This window comes from Medicago sativa, chromosome 4 (genome assembly GCF_051527215.1).
Source record: "Medicago sativa cultivar Bolivia chromosome 4, Bolivia_mono, whole genome shotgun sequence".
Lineage (NCBI taxonomy): Eukaryota > Viridiplantae > Streptophyta > Magnoliopsida > Fabales > Fabaceae > Medicago > Medicago sativa.
In genome coordinates, this window is record NC_140752.1 from 62602487 (window position 1) to 62614883 (window position 12397).

The following is a 12397-nucleotide window of genomic DNA, read 5'->3' on the forward strand; positions in this document are numbered from 1 at the left end:
GTTTCAGGAGGGTTTATGAATTTGTGTGTGCGGAAATGAAAGTATATAAAATGAAAAAACACAAGAAATGAACTGATTGTAAAGAGCACAGTTGGTAAGTTAAGAAAATTATAGAAGAAACTGGTCGTGGGTTCGACCCACTCATGACAGTTTTTTTTATTACTGGATATTTTAAAAGACGTGGTATATAAGTGATGATGAGAAAACCGGTGCCCCCGGGTACTGGTTAATGGTCGTGTCATAAAAGGAAATTATTACCATAAAAGAAAACTGTTTTTGACTTTATTATAAATTAATTACACAATTTCAATGCATTAACTAATATATAATTTGTTTTTATGGTATACTTAACCAGTGCCCCGATGGCACCGGTTAGCATTTCCCAGAAAATATTAACGTTGATAAAATTGTAAGAAAAATTTGTAAAAATATATTTAAAACATATCATGTCACCAAATTTTAGATTAAGTATTTGATGAAATGATCTAAACCGTCAAATTCTAAAATAAGATGAGGGTCAAAACTTCAATTAAGCTTAAAATAAAGAAGTATAGTAAAATAGGTCAAATACCTCTTTGGTCATTTAAGTTTGACAAAAATACCGATTAGTCATTTAAGTTTTTAAGTTTTAAATAGGTCATTTAAGTTGTTAATTTAATGAACCTTTACCATTTTAAAGATCAGCTCGAAACATAAAAACTTCAAATAAGTGCATTAAATTAATATGCGCATGTATATGAGTAGATTATTAAATCTATCACAAATCCCTTAAAAAACAGATTAAATCTATCTAAATATATTTAAATGACCTTTGTAACGCCCCATTTTTATTCTATTATTTTTAGTGGATGTTTGAGTGTTTTATATAATTTTATATGATTTATTTGGTATTTGATGTGTTGTATATTATTTAAATGAATATGGCTTTATTATTTGTGGAAATATTAGGAGAAATAAAAATAGGAGTAAAATATTAATATTTTGGTTAATGGGAGTTAATTAGTAATTATGAGAGTTTAGTGGGAGTTAAATGAAAAGAAAGAAGTTATATTTTTGGGAGAAAAAGAAAGAGAAGCAGAGATAAACAGTTTCACGTACAAACAATAGAAAAACTGGTTTTTGGAGAGAAAAAGGAGAAGAACCAAGAGAAAGCTAGGAGAAGAGCTAGGAAGAGAGAATCCAATCGTTTTTGCTGTAGAATTTGCTGAGATAAGGTAAGGGTGGGATTCCTTTCAATAATCATGGTATATAATTTGAAAATTGATGAATTTGTTGTTCTTGTTTTTTTTAGGGTTTGAGAAGTTATGTTAGATGATGAATTATGATGAAACTTGTTGTTGAATTGCATGATTATATGTTGTTTTATCCCCTATGTTGTCTAATAAACCTGTAAACATGTTTCTAAAACAATTTGGGTGATTATGGGATCAAATTTGGGGTTTGGGTTGATGAAATTGGGGTTTTTGGAGTGAAAACTGGTCTGTTTCCGTAGAACTGTCCATGTTCCATCGTAGTACGATGCTGGGAAATCGTACTACGATTTTTCCAGCAGCAAACAAGACTTTTTCAGTGTATCCCATCGTAGTACGATGCATTCCATCGTAGTACGATGTAATAGTGACAGCATTCCCCTGTTTCGTGTTCTTGCGTCTTTTTCACCCGTTTCTGTTTTGAACTGGCCTTAGGTGTAAACATGAAAGTTGTAGATAATTAAGTTAGCTTTAAAATGGCCTTGGTTTGGAGTGGAAAAGATTTGTAGATTTTGAGTTATGATAAAAATAGTCCAAGTGGATCTTCAGAAAACTTTAAGAAAACTTAGCATAACTAATCCCAAGTTAGTCCAAAAACATATGGTTGGTTTCCCAACTTCAAACTTAAGTGTTAGGGACTTAGTTGAGGTGTTTTATGGGTATTTGGCTTATGTCCTATTGATCAAAACTTAATTGCTTTTGAAGGATGTTTTAGACTTAGAGATGAATGTAATTGATTTATATATATGCTATGTTGTTTGATTTCCGTTGTTGATGTCGTTGTATCATCTGATGACGAAGTTGGGGAGTGTGTCATAATTGTTGTAGGCACATATGTTGTTGTTGTAGTCGTTGTTGAAGTTGTATGTTGATATACACAAGTCGAGTCCATATGCATACTCATGTTCTGTTGGGGGCTTATGCCCTGGAATGTTTATCATTCAAATCGTTGGGGGCTTATGCCCTGGAATGTTTATCATTCACCTGTTGGGGGCTTATGCCCTGGGATGCTTTAACCATCCAAATCGTTGGGGGCTTATGCCCTGGAATGCTTAGCATTCAACGCGCGTAGATTGGTACCACCTGCATGATGCATTAGTTGTTGTTGTCGTAGCATTGTTGGGTTGTTGTTGTCGTTGTAGCATTGTCGAGTTGTTGTCGTTGTCGCATTGTCGAGTTGTCGGTGTCGTTGTGGATAACGTTGTTGTTGTTGTTGTTGCTGTACCTTGTTGCTGAAAATAATTATGTCGTTGCCTATGTGTTTATTTAAATACATTATTAATAATGCCTGTTGTGATATGCTTTGTTGTTTTCATTAATTTGATGAATTATATATTATTATTATTGGATAAGTTTCTCACCCCTTCTGCGTATATGTTGCCTCGACCGTGGGTAATGTGCAGGTACTGATGACTTGTAGGTTTGGTCGGCTCAAGTGTCTAGGGCTCTGATACATACTAGGATGGGAAAATCGTTGCGAATGTCTTCTCATTTCTTTTATGTATCACATATTTTGGAAAAGACTTGCTATTAGAGTTTATCGTTGTTGAAAATAAAGTTGATTTATGTTGGGGCCTATGTGCCAAGATTTTCATTGATGTTGAATTTTGGTTGAAATTATATTTTTAAAGAATTATTCCGCTGCGGTTTATTAAGATTCTTTATGTTGGTCTTAAATAAATAGATATTTTCTATTTATGAATTTTTGAAAAGTAGTGTGACACTCCGTTGTGTGATTACTCTGATTATAATAATTAATATTACGTTGTTGGGAGAACGGGGTGTTACAATTGGTATCAGAGCAGGTCGGTCCGTCCGGCCAATTAGTAGAGTCGTGTCGAGCCTAGTAGTGTTGTGTGACAATTTTGTATTGTCCTAGTTGTCCTGTTTGTTGTTTGTTGTGTAACCCTTCGTATGAACTGGTTGGAGTACAACCATGTTCATATTAATTGTTATAGTAAGTCGGTGTATTTTTCTTCTGTTGAAGAAGAAAGTGGAGCTGAGTTCTTGACTACTAAGCAGTTAACGTGTGATGGAATTCCGATGTTTTCTTGATGGCGTATTTGTTTGTGGAGAATCAGGCTGTGATTGATAGATTGCCCGTTGTGAATGAATTTCCTAAAGTTTTTCCTGATGAGATTCCAAGATGTGCCACAGAGAGGGAGGTTGAATTTTCAATTGACCTTGTGCCGGGTACGAAGCCCGTGTCGATGGCTCCTTACCGTATGTCAGCTTCTGAGTTGGCAGAATTGAAGAAGCAGTTAGAAGAATTGCTAGATAAGAAGTTTGTAAGACCGAGTGTCTCACCTTGGGGAGCGCCGGTATTGTTGGTAAAGAAGAAGGATGGTAGCATGCGACTATGCATAGATTACCGTCAGCTGAATAAAGTGACGATAAAGAATAGGTATCCACTTTCGAGAATTGACTATTTGATGGATCAGCTAGTGGGTGCACGTGTGTTTAGTAAAATTGATTTGAGGTCAGGTTACCATCAGATTAAGGTGAAGGATGAAGATATGCAAAAGACGGTCTTTAGGACACGGTATGGACACTATGAATATAAAGTGATGCCTTTCGGTGTTACTAATGCGCCTGGTGTGTTCATGGAGTATATGAACAGAATTTTTCATGCTTTTCTGGATAAGTTTGTTGTTGTATTTATTGATGATATCTTGATTTATTCTAAGATTGAAGAAGAGCATGCAGAACATTTGAAGATTATGTTGCAGGTGCTGAAAGAAAAGAAGTTGTATGCAAAGTTGTCAAAGTGCGAGTTCTGGTTAAGTGAAGTAAGTTTCCTTGGCCATATTATTTCTGGTAGTGGTATTGTTGTAGACCCGTCGAAGGTTGAAGCGGTATCACAGTGGGAGACTCCTCAGTCAGTTACGGAGATTAGAAGTTTTCTTGGTTTGGCTGTTTATTACAGAAGATTTATCGAAGGATTTTCGAAGTTGGCACTTCCATTGACTCAGTTGACCTGTAAAGGTAAAGCTTTTGTGTGGGATGCTCAGTGTGAGAATAATTTCAATGAGTTGAAGCGGAGATTGACAACGGCTCCAATTTTGATTTTGCCAGAGCCAGATAAACCTTTTGTGGTATATTGTGATGCCTCCAAGTTGGGCTTAGGTGGTGTGCTTATGCAAGATGGCAAGGTAGTGGCTTATGCTTCGAGACAATTGAGAATACATGAGAAGAACTACCCTACACATGATTTAGAGTTGGCTGCTGTGGTTTTTGTGTTGAAAATTTGGAGACACTATTTGTACGGTTCCAGATTTGAAGTGTTTAGTGATCATAAAAGTCTGAAATATTTATTTGATCAAAAGGAGTTAAATATGAGGCAGAGAAGGTGGCTAGAGTTGTTGAAAGATTATGATTTTGGCTTAAATTAACATCCGGGTAAAGCTAATGTGGTTGCAGATGCCATGAGTAGGAAAACGTTGCACATGTCGGCTATGATGGTGAAAGAATTTGAATTGCTAGAGCAGTTTAGAGACTTGAGTCTTGTTTGTGAATTGGCACCTCAGAGTGTGCAGTTGGGTATGTTGAAGATTAATAATGATTTCTTGAAGAGTATCAAGGAAGCACAGGAAGTTGATGTGAAATTTGTAGACTTGATGGGTGCTAGTAATCAGAATGCAGATGGTGATTTTCAGGTTGATGATCAAGGAGTGTTGAGATTCCGAGGTAGGATTTGTATTCCTGATAATAATGAATTGAAAAAGTTGATTTTAGAAAAAAGTCACAGAAGCAACTTGAGTATCCATCCGGGAGCTACAAAGATGTACCACGACTTGAAGAAACTGTTTTGGTGGTCTGGGTTGAAGCGAGATGTCGCACAATTTGTATATGCTTGTTTGACTTGTCAGAAATCGAAAGTTGAACATCAGAAGCCTGCTGGTTTGTTGACACCTTTAGATGTGCCGGAATGGAAATGGGATAGCATCTCCATGGACTTTGTGACGAGTTTACCAAACACTCAAAGAGGGCATGATGCCATTTGGGTTGTTGTCGATAGATTGACGAAGTCGGCACATTTTATTCCGATCAATATCACTTATTCAGTAGCTCAGTTGGCGGAGGTTTATATTCATAATATTGTGAAGTTGCATGGTGTCCCGTCGAGTATTGTGTCGGATAGAGATCCGAGGTTCACTTCGAGATTTTGGAAGAGCTTGCAAGAAGCTTTGGGCTCTCAGTTGAAGTTGAGTTCAGCGTATCATCCGCAAACAGATGGTCAGTCGGAAAGGACGATTCAATCATTAGAAGATTTGTTGAGGGTGTGTGTACTTGAGCAAGGTGGAGCTTGGGACAGTCACCTACCATTGATAGAGTTCACGTACAACAATAGTTACCATTCGAGTATTGGTATGGCACCTTTCGAAGCTTTATATGGTCGAAGGTGTAGGACTCCTTTATGTTGGTTTGAGTCGGGTGAAAGTATTGTGTTGGGACCTGAAATAGTTCAGCAGACTACGGAGAAGGTCAAGATGATAAGAGAGCATATGAAAGCATCGCAGAGTCGACAGAAGAGTTATCATGACAAGCGTAGGAAGGACCTTGAATTTCAAGAGGGTGACCATGTGTTCTTGAGAGTCACCCCTATGACCGGTGTGGGTCGTGCATTGAAGTCCAGGAAGTTGACTCCAAAGTTTATTGGTCCTTATCAGATATCTGAGAGAATTGGCACGATGGCTTATAGAGTTGGTTTGCCACCACATCTTTCGAACTTGCATGATGTGTTTCATGTGTCGCAACTTCGGAAGTATGTAGCGGATCCTTCACATGTTATTCCTAGAGATGATGTGCAAGTTAGAGACAACCTTACGGTGGAGACTTTACCTTTGAGGATTGATGATCGCAAGGTGAAGACGTTGAGAGGCAAGGAGATACCTCTAGTGAGGGTTGTTTGGGGAGGAGCAACTGGTGAAAATCTTACTTGGGAGTTGGAAAGTAAGATGCAGGAGTCATATCCTGAGTTGTTTGCTTGAGGTAATATTTCGAGGACGAAATTCTATAAGTTGGGGAGAGTTGTAACGCCCCATTTTTATTCTATTATTTTTAGTGGATGTTTGAGTGTTTTATATAATTTTATATGATTTATTTGGTATTTGATGTGTTGTATATTATTTAAATGAATATGGCTTTATTATTTGTGGAAATATTAGGAGAAATAAAAATAGGAGTAAAATATTAATATTTTGGTTAATGGGAGTTAATTAGTAATTATGAGAGTTTAGTGGGAGTTAAATGAAAAGAAAGAAGTTATATTTTTGGGAGAAAAAGAAAGAGAAGCAGAGATAAACAGTTTCACGTACAAACAATAGAAAAACTGGTTTTTGGAGAGAAAAAGGAGAAGAACCAAGAGAAAGCTAGGAGAAGAGCTAGGAAGAGAGAATCCAATCGTTTTTGCTGTAGAATTTGCTGAGATAAGGTAAGGGTGGGATTCCTTTCAATAATCATGGTATATAATTTGAAAATTGATGAATTTGTTGTTCTTGTTTTTTTTAGGGTTTGAGAAGTTATGTTAGATGATGAATTATGATGAAACTTGTTGTTGAATTGCATGATTATATGTTGTTTTATCCCCTATGTTGTCTAATAAACCTGTAAACATGTTTCTAAAACAATTTGGGTGATTATGGGATCAAATTTGGGGTTTGGGTTGATGAAATTGGGGTTTTTGGAGTGAAAACTGGTCTGTTTCCGTAGAACTGTCCATGTTCCATCGTAGTACGATGCTGGGAAATCGTACTACGATTTTTCCAGCAGCAAACAAGACTTTTTCAGTGTATCCCATCGTAGTACGATGTAATAGTGACAGCATTCCCCTGTTTCGTGTTCTTGCGTCTTTTTCACCCGTTTCTGTTTTGAACTGGCCTTAGGTGTAAACATGAAAGTTGTAGATAATTAAGTTAGCTTTAAAATGGCCTTGGTTTGGAGTGGAAAAGATTTGTAGATTTTGAGTTATGATAAAAATAGTCCAAGTGGATCTTCAGAAAACTTTAAGAAAACTTAGCATAACTAATCCCAAGTTAGTCCAAAAACATATGGTTGGTTTCCCAACTTCAAACTTAAGTGTTAGGGACTTAGTTGAGGTGTTTTATGGGTATTTGGCTTATGTCCTATTGATCAAAACTTAATTGCTTTTGAAGGATGTTTTAGACTTAGAGATGAATGTAATTGATTTATATATATGCTATGTTGTTTGATTTCCGTTGTTGATGTCGTTGTATCATCTGATGACGAAGTTGGGGAGTGTGTCATAATTGTTGTAGGCACATATGTTGTTGTTGTAGTCGTTGTTGAAGTTGTATGTTGATATACACAAGTCGAGTCCATATGCATACTCATGTTCTGTTGGGGGCTTATGCCCTGGAATGTTTATCATTCAAATCGTTGGGGGCTTATGCCCTGGAATGTTTATCATTCACCTGTTGGGGGCTTATGCCCTGGGATGCTTTAACCATCCAAATCGTTGGGGGCTTATGCCCTGGAATGCTTAGCATTCAACGCGCGTAGATTGGTACCACCTGCATGATGCATTAGTTGTTGTTGTCGTAGCATTGTTGGGTTGTTGTTGTCGTTGTAGCATTGTCGAGTTGTTGTCGTTGTCGCATTGTCGAGTTGTCGGTGTCGTTGTGGATAACGTTGTTGTTGTTGTTGTTGCTGTACCTTGTTGCTGAAAATAATTATGTCGTTGCCTATGTGTTTATTTAAATACATTATTAATAATGCCTGTTGTGATATGCTTTGTTGTTTTCATTAATTTGATGAATTATATATTATTATTATTGGATAAGTTTCTCACCCCTTCTGCGTATATGTTGCCTCGACCGTGGGTAATGTGCAGGTACTGATGACTTGTAGGTTTGGTCGGCTCAAGTGTCTAGGGCTCTGATACATACTAGGATGGGAAAATCGTTGCGAATGTCTTCTCATTTCTTTTATGTATCACATATTTTGGAAAAGACTTGCTATTAGAGTTTATCGTTGTTGAAAATAAAGTTGATTTATGTTGGGGCCTATGTGCCAAGATTTTCATTGATGTTGAATTTTGGTTGAAATTATATTTTTAAAGAATTATTCCGCTGCGGTTTATTAAGATTCTTTATGTTGGTCTTAAATAAATAGATATTTTCTATTTATGAATTTTTGAAAAGTAGTGTGACACTCCGTTGTGTGATTACTCTGATTATAATAATTAATATTACGTTGTTGGGAGAACGGGGTGTTACAACCTTGACCATTAATAATTCTCATGGCTTTTGTTTTTTAATAATAATAATAATAATAATAATAATAATAATAATAATAATTTGCGTGAGATTTACAATTTTGTTATCATATCCCATCAAAGAACATACTCTTCCCATCAAAAAACAAAATCTGGTTATCATGATTGAACATGATAACATATTAAATTTAGGTCTTACCTTCAAAAAAGAAGATGAGATCTTGGTCTTAAATTTTAAGCTTACAATTAAATATTTTTATCAAGACATTATATAAATAAAAAAGGACACTTTGGACCCTTCTTCTCTATCCTAACGTAATACCTAGCATGTACTCGTTGTAACGCCCGTCTTAACTATTTAATTAATTCAATGAAGTTTAGAATATATTTATAAATATATGCTTATATGATTTATAATTTGAGTAATTTATGTGATTTATGATTTGAGTAAGTTATACGATTTATGAAGAAATTATGTGGAGTATATGATGTTGTGAAGTTGTTATGTTGGTGTGACTTATTTTATTATTAAATAAAATAAGATATTAGAAATAAAATAAAAATATTAGAAGTTGGGCTGTGAGGTGGAAAGAGTAAGTTTATAGGTGAGATGAGTAATAAGAGTAAATAAATAATACAGACATAAGTGGGAAACGTTTTTACGTGAAACGCTTTTGGAGAAAAGGGAGAAAAGTCAGAAGAGGAGAACCAGAGGGAGAGGCTATCGATTCTGCAATTACAAGGTAAGGGTGAGACTAATTTTCAATATTATTAAGGGTATAATTCTATAGGATGAATTTAGCATGATTAGGTTAAGTTTTGGTGAGAATTGGGAATTAGGTTTAGGATCAATTTTGATGAATGAATCAAGAACAGATGTTAGATTGATGCAAAATTAGTGTACAGACCTTAGATATGACTTAAGATGATAATTAGATGCTATTTGGATGAAGGAATCGTGAATATAGGTGAAAAGTTGTGATTTTTAGGTTTCTGGCCGTACTGACATTCATCGCTCGCACCTGCGAGCAAGAACACTCGCATCTGCGAGCTAGAACCCAGAACTCGCAACTGCGAGCAATGCAACTCGCAACTGCGAGTGACCTGTGAGCTCGCAACCGCGAGCAGAATAACTCGCCACTGCGAGTAAATACGTAGGAACCCAGAATGCACACTTTGCTCGCCATTGCGAGTGAAGTTACTCGCCACTGCGAGTTAGGCTGTTAGTTGCCCAAAATTGTCCCGATGCGATCCTTTCGCACGTGTAGTCTTGAGATGACCTTAGAAGTAAGTTAGAGAGCTGTTTAGGATGCTTTCATAAGCTCCAGAAGTCTGTTATGGTGACTGAAACTAGAAGTGTTGCTGCATGAATGCTATAATGATGTTTTATGATATTTATATTGATGTAATTAATTCTTTATGTGAATGTTAACACATTCAAGCGTTGTTAATTGTTGTATGTTGCTGCTGTTTTCTGTTGTCGACTGTTAGTGTCTTGAGGTTGCATGAGTCGGTCTATGTTGTTGGAATTTAAGAAGTCGTCCATGATTATGAGTCGTATGAGTTGTACACGTCGTTGTCTAAGTTGTTGGAAGTTGAGTTCATTGCATACTCATTAAAGTTGGGGGCTTTATGTAACACCCCAATTTTCTTATACTTAAAAATGAATAATATTTGTGTCAAAAAAAAAATATTGTGATTGATTATCATTATAATGTATATCTTTGATATGATGTGATAATTTCTACTTGTTTGGTTTGCGTGTTTGCATAATAAATTACTGAAGTTTGATGATAGTAAAGCTATTTAAGATATTTTATTTATCGATTTATTATTCTAATCATTATAGAAAAATGATAGTATTTTTGGGAAAATATTAGTTATGAATGAGTAAAATAAAATTAGCTTATATTATGAGTGGATGAATAGAATAAATGAGTGGGTGTATATAGTCGAGTGGGCCTAATTAATACCCGAGAAGATATGAACCAACGAGTGTTAGAATGGATTGATCCATATGCAATATATTTAGATTAAGAGACTTAAAACCCTAGTAACCTAAGAGCGAGAGAAGGAGAAGTAAAGCTGTTATGGGAAACAAGGTAGCTATTTGTTTCGATTAGGTGAGTCGAATTCACTTTCTCTTTTACTTTATATTTGAGACTTCCGTGATACCCTTTTGAGATAAGGGTGCTTGGTTTAATCCTGATTTTATATTAATTGATTTGATGATTTTCCATGAAATTGATATACACGATTTGAGGCTATGAATCATTAAAGAATTTCAATTCCATTTTTCTGTCCACTTTCCTTTATTTCTAGAATTTCGGTAAAATAGAACTTCAACTGCCATTAATTTAGAACCATTTGCATTACACAATTGTAATGTCTATAGTTCTAAAGGGGTTTTACCTTCTTATAAATTAATCCCGAATTGCTATTGCTTTAGGCTAATATGTTGACTCCCCTCCCCTAGTGTGACCAGAAGCCTAAACTTATTACTTGATTAAACACTAAAACTTGATAGAAAGTAGATAGACTACAAAACCGATCTATCATGTACAAATATGATGTGTAGGCCAATCTCAAACAAGTACATTGAGTAATATAAATTATGAAAAACTAGAGAGGCTATTAATTAATTTAATCGTGAAGTCAAATTAATATGAGTTTGTTCACCCGCTGAGAAGGACATTAATGTCCTTAACAAATTTTCTTTATTAAGTATAAAAAAGTGTATATATTTATATTTAATAGTTCATTTATACTGTTATGTTTGTTTATTTAGCATTTGAGTTATTTGTCGCTATGCTGGTGAAAAAGAGACGCAACCATATGAAATTGTTTGAATCCGTTGCTATCATTGAGTTCATTACGTCTTCTGAAACCTTTAATCCAGGTATGGGGTGAGAGAGAAGAGTTCGAGATCATGAGTGTAAATTAATTGGGATGAACGGGAAAGCCGTATTTCCCAAAGTTCATTCGAGGCTCACCGCGACGGTTGTAGCCCTTTGAGAGAATAATTAATTAATGTGCAAATTTAGATGTGGGAGGTTAAAAGAAGAATTAGAAACATTATTAAGGTGTTGCTTGATTTAAATCATGTGAATATGTGGTATTTGAAGTCATGGATAAATTTGTGGGTGCTTATGCTTGATTTGCTGCAACTATTTAGATTGATGATTTATTTAATGATTGATATAGATGTGATGTTATGTATTAGAAGTTGGAATTGTAGTGGTGTCGTATGCCTAGTATAAATAATAGTTTATTTTTTTAAGTGATTTTATAGAGATAATAATTGAAATTATTCTTACTATCTTTGAATGTGTTTGAAATAAGATTTATTCTCCTTATAGATGTGTCTTGGATACCATAGTGCTATTTAATGATGTGTATTTCATAATGGTGCTATTTAAAATGTGTTATATAATGAAGTGCTATTTGGAAGATGTGTGATTTAAATATGTGTTATTTATGATGCTTATGTTTATGCGATGTATAAGATGTTGATGTTTATTGTTTGATGATGTTGACCATTAATGTCATAAAGTTGTAAGTGTCGGTCTAAGTTGCAAGAATTTAAGAAGTTGTCCATGATTATGAAGTTGTATAAGATGTTCACGTTGTTGTCTAAGTTGTAAGAAGATTGAGTCCATTGCATACCCATTAAAGTTGGGGGCTTTAGGCCCGGCAGCCTTGTGCTCATTAAAGTTGGGGGCTTTAGGCCCGGCAGCCTTTGCGCTCATTAAAGTTGGGGGCTTTAGGCCCGGCAGCCTTTGCGCTCATTAAAGTTGGGGGCTTTAGGCCCGGCAGCCTTTGCGCTCATTAAAGTTGGGGGCTTTAGGCCCGGCAGCCTTGTGCTCATTAAAGTTGGGGGCTTTAGGCCCGGCAGCCTTTGTGCTCATTA

General features: G+C 35.6%; 2 long non-coding RNA genes across 2 annotated transcripts; both read left to right on the top strand.

Moving 5' to 3' along the window:
* Positions 1 to 1076: 1076 nt before the first annotated feature.
* LOC146930523 (uncharacterized) lies at positions 1077 to 2965 on the top strand. The gene is made up of 2 exons (XR_015008055.1): positions 1077 to 1214; positions 2654 to 2965. It is a non-coding gene; the product is annotated as an uncharacterized LOC146930523 (long non-coding RNA).
* A 3581-nt stretch (positions 2966 to 6546) lies between these two features.
* On the top strand, positions 6547 to 8415 carry LOC146930524 (uncharacterized). The gene is made up of 2 exons (XR_015006417.1): positions 6547 to 6684; positions 8104 to 8415. It is a non-coding gene; the product is annotated as an uncharacterized LOC146930524 (long non-coding RNA).
* Positions 8416 to 12397: the final 3982 nt, after the last annotated feature.